This window comes from Salvelinus alpinus, chromosome 11, assembly GCF_045679555.1.
Source record: "Salvelinus alpinus chromosome 11, SLU_Salpinus.1, whole genome shotgun sequence".
In the NCBI taxonomy this organism is placed as follows: Eukaryota; Metazoa; Chordata; class Actinopteri; order Salmoniformes; family Salmonidae; genus Salvelinus; species Salvelinus alpinus.
The window spans coordinates 8,039,566-8,048,299 of record NC_092096.1 but is presented as its reverse complement, the minus strand read 5'-3'; positions in this window follow the sequence as shown (position 1 = coordinate 8,048,299).

Genomic DNA, 8,734 nt, shown 5'->3' with positions numbered 1-8,734 from the left:
AGATATGCCGGGTCGTGACCTTGACGAGAACAGAGGAGAGGATCAAGGAAATAACATCATTAATTGTGTAATGGGGATGTAAGTCTTGAGAGGGAGTGGAGAAGTCTGTCTAAAGAGGAATTGAGTCTGTTGAGAGAGAGGGAGGAGTGTCTAAAGAGGAATTGAGTCTGTTGAGGAGAGAGAGAGAGTGAGTCTGTCTAAAGAGGGAGGGAGAGAGTAAAGGAGAAGGGATTGAGTCTGAGGGAGAGAGTAAAGGAGAAGGGATTGAGTCTGTTGAGGGAGAGAGTAAAGGAGACGGGCTGGAGTCTGTTTAAAGAGGGAGGGAGAGAGTAAAGGAGAAGGGGTTGAGTCTGTTGAGAGAGGGAGGGAGAGAGTAAAGGAGAAGGGCTTGAGTCTGTCTAAAGAGGAAGGGAGAGAGTAAAGGAGAAGGGATTGAGTCTGTTTAAAGAGGGAGGGAGAGAGTAAAGGAGAAGGGATTGAGTCTGTTGAGAGAGGGAGGGAGAGAGTAAAGAAGGGATTGAGTCTGTCTAAAGAGGGAGGGAGAGAGTAAAGGAGAAGGGATTGAGTCTGTCTAAAGAGGGAGGGAGAGAGTAAAGGAGAAGGGATTGAGTCTGTCTAAAGAGGGAGGGAGAGAGTAAAGGAGAAGGGATTGAGTCTGTTGAGAGAGTAAAGGAGAAGGGATTGAGTCTGTCTAAAGAGGGAGGGAGAGAGTAAAGGAGAAGGGATTGAGTCTGTCTAAAGAGGGAGGGAGAGAGTAAAGGAGAAGGGATTGAGTCTGTTGAGAGAGGGAGGGAGAGAGTAAAGGAGAAGGGATTGAGTCTGTCTAAAGAGGGAGGGAGAGAGTAAAGGAGAAGGGATTGAGTCTAAAGAGGGAGGGAGGGAGAAGGGATTGAGTCTGTTTAAAGAGGGAGGGAGAGAGTAAAGGAGAAGGGATTTGAGTCTCTAAAGAGGGAGGGAGGGAGTAAAGGAGAAGGGATTGAGTCTGAGAGAGGGAGGGAGAGAGTAAAGGAGAAGGGATTGAGTCTAAAGAGGGAGGGAGGGAGTAAAGGAGAAGGGATTGAGTCTGAGAGAAGGAGGGAGAGAGTAAAGGAGAAGGGATTGAGTCTCTAAAGAGGGAGGGAGGGAGTAAAGGAGAAGGGATTGAGTCTGAGAGAGGGAGGGAGAGAGTAAAGGAGAAGGGATTGAGTCTAAAGAGGGAGGGAGGGAGTAAAGGAGAAGGGATTGAGTCTGAGAGAGGGAGGGAGAGAGTAAAGGAGAAGGGATTGAGTCTGTCTAAAGAGGGAGGGAGGGAGTAAAGGAGAAGGGATTGAGTCTGTTTAAAGAGGGAGGGAGAGAGTAAAGGAGAAGGGATTGAGTCTGTCTAAAGAGGGAGGGAGAGAGTAAAGGAGAAGGGATTGAGTCTGTCTAAAGAGGGAGGGAGAGAGTAAAGGAGAAGGGATTGAGTCTGTTTAAAGAGGGAGGGAGAGAGTAAAGGAGAAGGGATTGAGTCTGTTGAGAGAGGGAGGGAGAGAGTAAAGGAGAAGGGATTGAGTCTGTCTAAAGAGGGAGGGAGAGAGTAAAGGAGAAGGGATTGAGTCTGTCTAAAGAGGGAGGGAGAGAGTAAAGGAGAAGGGATTGAGTCTAAAGAGGGAGGGAGGGAGTAAAGGAGAAGGGATTGAGTCTCTAAAGAGGGAGGGAGGGAGTAAAGGAGAAGGGATTGAGTCTGTCTAAAGAGGGAGGGAGAGAGTAAAGGAGAAGGGATTGAGTCTCTAAAGAGGGAGGGAGGGAGTAAAGGAGAAGGGATTGAGTCTGAGAGAGGGAGGGAGAGAGTAAAGGAGAAGGGATTGAGTCTGTCTAAAGAGGGAGGGAGAGAGTAAAGGAGAAGGGATTGAGTCTAAAGAGGGAGGGAGGGAGTAAAGGAGAAGGGATTGAGTCTGAGAGAGGGAGGGAGAGAGTAAAGGAGAAGGGATTGAGTCTGTCTAAAGAGGGAGGGAGAGAGTAAAGGAGAAGGGATTGAGTCTGTTTAAAGAGGGAGGGAGAGAGTAAAGGAGAAGGGATCGAGAGGAAAACTCAGGGGGAAGGAAGAGTGTCGTGAGCACAGCAAGGGTTGGGTTTGGGATCAGGGCATGATGGGATATTTCCATTGTAAGTATACAAAGCCTCACGTTTTAACTAATTAGAAAACGTTTTAGATAAATGGTTGTGGCTTGGTAGAAAGTCTGGTTTCTCTGTTACAGGATGAGGTCATATTGAATTCAGAGTGGCTGAGGATGAGTGGCTGAGGATGAGTGGCTGAGGATGAGTGACTGAGGATGAGGGGAGAAGAATGAGTGGCTGAGGATGAGGGGAGGAGGATGAGTGGCTGAGGATGAGTGACTGAGGATGAGTGGCTGAGGATGAGGGGAGGAGAATGAGTGGCTGAGGATGAGTGGCTGAGGATGAGGGGAGGAGGATGAGTGGCTGAGGATGAGTGGATAAGGATGAGTGGCTGAGTATGAGTGGCTGAGGACGAGTGGATGAGGGGAGAAGGACGAGTGGCTGAGGACGAGTGGATGAGGGGAGGAGGATGAGTTGCTGAGGACGAGTGGATGAGGGGAGAAGGACGAGTGGCTGAGGACGAGTGGATGAGGGGAGAAGGACGAGTGGCTGAGGACGAGTGGATGAGGGGAGGAGGATGAGTGGCTGAGGACGAGTGGATGAGGGGAGGAGGATGAGTTGCTGAGGACGAGTGGATGAGGGGAGAAGGACGAGTGGCTGAGGACGAGTGGATGAGGGCAGGAGGATGAGTGGCTGAGGGGAGGAGGACGAGTGGCTGAGGACGAGTGGTTGAGGGGAGAAGGATGAGTGGCTGCGGTTCTGGATTTTCTTGAACCGTAACACTTGGCTATTGATGCAGAGGTTTCTGCACATGTGCAGGATCTATTTTTTTAATGTATCTGCTGCCCAAAGCTTCTGCTCAGTGTTCCCCACTGCTCCACTCTGCTGTCTAGACAGCTTCTGTTCAGTGTCCCCACTGCTCCACTCTGCTGTCTAGATAGCTTCTGCTCAGTGTTCCCCACTGCTCCACTCTGCTGTCTAGATACAGTGGGGAGAACAAGTATTTGATACACTGACAATTTTGCAGGTTTTCCTACTTACAAAGCATGTAGAGGTCTGTAATTTTTATCATAGGTACACTTCAACTGTGAGAGACGGAATCTAAAACAAAAATCCAGAAAATCACATTGTATGATTTTTAAGTAATTAATTTGCATTTTATTGCATGACATAAGTATTTGATACATCAGAAAAGCAGAACTGAATATTTGGTACAGAAACCTTAGTTTGCAATTACAGAGATCATACGTTTCCTGTAGTTCTTGACCAGGTTTGCACACACTGCAGCAGGGATTTTGGCCCACTCCTCCATACAGACCTTCTCCAGATCCTTCAGGTTTCGGGGCTGTCGCTGGGCAATACGGACTTTCGGCTCCCTCCAAAGATTTTCTATTGGGTTCAGGTCTAGAGACTGGCTAGGCCACTCCAGGACCTTGAGATGCTTCTTACGGAGCCACTCCTTAGTTGCCCTGGCTGTGTGTTTCAGGTCGTTGTCATGCTGGAAGACCCAGCCACGACCCATCTTCAATGCTCTTACTGAGGGAAGGAGGTTGTTGGTCAAGATCTCGCGATACATGGCCCCATCCATCCTCCCCTCAATACGGTGCAGTCGTCCTGTCCCCTTTGCAGAAAAGCATCCCCAAAGAATGATGTTTCCACCTCCATGCTTCACGGTTGGGATGGTGTTCTTGGGGTTGTACTCATCCTTCTATTCCTCCAAACACGGCGAGTGGAGTTTAGAGCAAAAAGCTCTATTTTTGTCTCATCAGACCACATGACCTTCTCCCATTCCTCCTCTGGATCATCCAGATGGTCATTGGCAAACTTCAGACGGGCCTGGACATGCGCTGGCTTGAGCAGGGGGACCTTGCGTGCGCTGCAGGATTTTAATCCATGACGGCGTAGTGTGTTACTAATGGTTTTCTTTGAGACTGTGGTCCCAGCTCTCTTCAGGTCATTGACCAGGTCCTGCCGTGTAGTTCTGGGCTGATCCCTCACATTCCTCATGATCATTGATGCCCCACGAGGTGAGATCTTGCATGGAGCCCCAGACCGAGGGTGATTGACCGTCATCTTGAACTTCTTCCATTTTCTAATAATTGTGCCAACAGTTGTTGCCTTCTCACCAAGCTGCTTGGCTATTGTCCTGTAGCCCATCCCAGCCTTGTACAGGTCTACAATTTATCCCTGATGTCCTTACACAGCTCTCTGGTCTTGGCCATTGTGGAGAGGTTGGAGTCTGTTTGATTGAGTGTGTGGACAGGTGTCTTTTATACAGGTAACGAGTTCAAACAGGTGCAGTTAATACAGGTAATGAGTGGAGAACAGGAGGGCTTCTTAAAGAAAAACTAACAGGTCTGTGAGAGCCGGAATTCTTACTGGTTGGTAGGTGATCAAATACTTATGTCATGCAATAAAATGCAAATTAATTACTTAAAAATCATACAATGTGATTTTCTGGATTTTTGTTTTAGATTCCGTCTCTCACAGTTGAAGTGTACCTATGATAAAAATGACAGACCTCTACATGCTTTGTAAGTAGGAAAACCTGCAAAATCGGCAGTGTATCAAATACTTGTTCTCCCCACTGTAGCTTCTGCTCAGTGTTCCCCACTGCTCCACTCTGCTGTCTAGATAGCTTCTGCTCGGTGTTCCCCACTGCTCCACTCTGCTGTCTAGATAGCTTCTGCTCAGTGTTCCCCACTGCCCCACTCTGCTGCCTAGATAGCTTCTGCTCAGTGTTTCCCACTGCTCCACTCTGCTGCCTAGATAGCTTCTGCTCAGTGTTCCCCACTGCTCCACTCTGCTGTCTAGATAGCTTCTGCTCAGTGTTCCCCACTGCTCCACTCTGCTGTCTAGATAGCTTCTGCTCAGTGTCCCCCCTGCTCCACTCTGCTGCCTAGATAGCTTCTGCTCAGTGTTCCCCGCTGCTCCACTCTGCTGTCTAGATAGCTTCTGCTCAGTGTTCCCCGCTGCTCCACTCTGCTGCCTAGATAGCTTCTGCTCAGTGTTCCCCACTGCTCCACTCTGCTGTCAAGATAGCTTCTGCTCAGTGTTCCCCGCTGCTCCACTCTGCTGCCTTGATAGCTTCTGTTCAGTGTTCCCCGCTGCTCCACTCTGCTGCCTAGATAGCTTCTGCTCAGTGTTCCCCACTGCTCCACTCTGCTGTCTAGACAGCTTCTGCTCAGTGTTCCCCGCTGCTCCACTCTGCTGCCTAGATAGCTTCTGCTCAGTGTTCCACTCTGCTGTCTAGATAGCTTCTGCTCAGTGTTCCCCGCTGCTCCACTCTGCTGTCTAGATAGCTTCTGCTCAGTGTTCCCCACTGCTCCACTCTGCTGTCTAGATAGCTTCTGCTCAGTGTCCCCCACTGCTCCACTCTCATGCCTGTCTAAAGCAGAATAACTATGTAGATTATCATCACCAATAGGAGATACAATTTGATTTGATTTGAGACAGTCTAAAGCAGAATAACTATGTAGATTATCATCACCAATATGAGACAGTCTAAAGCAGTAACTATGTAGATTATCATCACCAATAGGAGACAGTCTAAAGCAGAATAACTACGTAGATTATCATCACCAATAGGAGGCAGTCTAAAGCAGAATAACTATGTCGATTATCATCACCAATAGGAGACAGTCTAAAGCAGAATAACTACGTAGATTATCATCACCAATAGGAGGCAGTCTAAAGCAGAATAACTATGTTGATTATCATCACCAATAGGAGACAGTCTAAAGCAGAATAACTATGTAGATTATCATCATCAATAGGAGACAGTCTAAAGCAGAATAACTACGTAGATTATCATCACCAATAGGAGGCAGTCTAAAGCAGAATAACTATGTCGATTATCATCACCAATAGGAGACAGTCTAAAGCAGAATAACTATGTAGATTATCATCACCAATAGGAGACAGTAACTATGTAGATTATCATCACCAAAAGGAGACAGTCTAAAGCAGAATCACTATGTAGATTATCATCACCAATAGGAGACATTCTAAAGCAGAATAACTATGTAGATTATCATCACCAATAGGAGACAGTCTAAAGCAGAATAACTATATAGATTATCATCACCAATAGGAGACAGTCTAAAGCAGAATAACTATGTAGATTATCATCACCAATAGGAGACAGTAACTATGTAGATTATCATCACCAAAAGGAGACAGTCTAAAGCAGAATCACTATGTAGATTATCATCACCAATAGGAGACATTCTAAAGCAGAATAACTATGTTGATTATCATCACCAATAGGAGACAGTCTACAGCAGAATAACTATATAGATTATCATCACCAATAGGAGACAGTCTAAAGCAGAATAACTATGTAGATTATCATCACCAATAGGAGACAGTCTAAAGCAGTAACTATGTAGATTATCATCACCAATAGGAGACAGTCTAAAGCAGTAACTATGTAGATTATCAACACCAATAGGAGACAAGTCTAAAGCAGAATAACTATGTAGATTATCATCACCAATAGGAGACAGTCTAAAGCAGAGTAACTATGTAGATTATCATCACCAATAGGAGACATTCTAAAGCAGAATAACTATGTTGATTATCATCACCAATAGGAGACAGTCTAAAGCAGAATAACTATATAGATTATCATCACCAATAGGAGACAGTCTAAAGCAGAATAACTATGTAGATTATCATCACCAATAGGAGACAGTCTAAAGCAGTAACTATGTAGATTATCATCACCAATAGGAGACAGTCTAAAGCAGTAACTATGTAGATTATCAACACCAATAGGAGACAAGTCTAAAGCAGAATAACTATGTAGATTATCATCACCAATAGGAGACAGTCTAAAGCAGAGTAACTATGTAGATTATCATCACCAATAGGAGGCAGTCTAAAGCAGTAGTTGAATAATAGCGTGCCGGGCGATGTAAAACTAACTCGCCCGTTGTCAGACTCTTCCGGTCCTGATAAACAAGCTAGGCAGCCTAGAACGTTTTGCTGCCCAGAGGTGGAACAGGTAGTCAGCCTAGAACGTTCTGCTGCCCAGAGGTGGAACAGGTAGTCTGCCTAGAACGTTCGGCTGCCCAGAGGTGGAACAGGAAGTCAGCCTAGAACGTTCGGCTGCCCAGAGGTGGAACAGGTAGTCTGCCTAGAACATTCTCCTGCCCAGAGGTGGAACAGGTAGTCTGCCTAGAATGTTCTGCTGTCCAGAGGTGGAACAGGTAGTCAGCCTAGAACGTTCTCCTGCCCAGAGGTGGAACAGGTAGTCTGCCTAGAATGTGCTGCTGTCCAGAGGTGGAACAGGTAGTCAGCCTAGAACGTTCGGCTGCCCAGAGGTGGAACAGCTAGTCTGCCTAGAACGTTTGGCTGCCCAGAGGTGGAACAGCTAGTCAGCCTAGAACGTTCGGCTGCCCAGAGGTTGGAACAGCTAGTCAGCCTCCTTGTACGGTAGCCTACTTGCGTGATCATTGAGAAGCGAAATAGCAGTTAGTCGGGCCTGTTTGTAGTTAAATGCAGATTGTGTTTTTGCCCCATTGTAGGGAGTTACATGTCGCTATCTAGGCAGCATATCGAGCGACTGCAGACGGAGAAGTTTGTATAGCCTTCGATATGTACTTCTGGGGGATACACTCGTTCACAACACAGCAGGGTTTATTTATTTCAACTGTTCAGAAATATGAGAAAGACCGGCTACGTCATTATGGTTCAGAGGGTAAAGAGAGAAGCGTTAAGGGAAATAGAGTGTGAGCAGACGCTACGTGTATAAAATAACAAGCTGAACGTAATCTGGATCCTAGGCTTTGAGAAAGAGAATTCCGAGGGGACGGGCAGGGGGGAAAAATCTCCGTGTCCGCAGCCATGGCCTGTTGTGATGAGGCTCTGTATCTGCAGCCATGACCTGTTGTGATGAGGCTCTGTATCCGCAGCCATGGCCTGTTGTGATGAGGCTCTGTATCTGCAGCCATGACCTGTTGTGATGAGGCTCTGTATCCGCAGCCATGGCCTGTTGTGATGAGGCTCTGTATCTGCAGCCATGGCCTGTTGTGATGAGGCTCTGTATCTGCAGCCATGGCCTGTTGTGATGAGGCTCTGTGTCCGCAGCCATGGCCTGTTGTGATGAGGCTCTGTATCTGCAGCCATGGCCTGTTGTGATGAGGCTCCGTATCTGCAGCCATGACCTGTTGTGATGAGGCTCCGTATCTGCAGCCATGGCCTGTTGTGATGAGGCTCCGTGTCTGCAGCCATGGCCTGTTGTGATGAGGCTCCGTATCTGCAGCCATGGCCTGTTGTGATGAGGCTCCGTATCTGCAGCCATGGCCTGTTGTGATGAGGCTCCGTATCTGCAGCCATGGCCTGTTGTGATGAGGCTCCGTATCTGCAGCCATGGCCTGTTGTGATGAGGCTCCGTATCTGCAGCCATGGCCTGTTGTGATGAGGCTCTGTATCTGCAGCCATGGCCTGTTGTGATGAGGCTCCGTATCTGCAGCCATGGCCTGTTGTGATGAGGCTCCGTGTCTGCAGCCATGGCCTGTTGTGATGAGGCTCCGTATCTGCAGCCATGGCCTGTTGTGATGAGGCTCCGTATCTGCAGCCATGGCCTGTTGTGATGAGGCTCCGTATCTGCAGCCATGACCTGTTGTGATGAGGCTCTGTATCTGCAGCCATG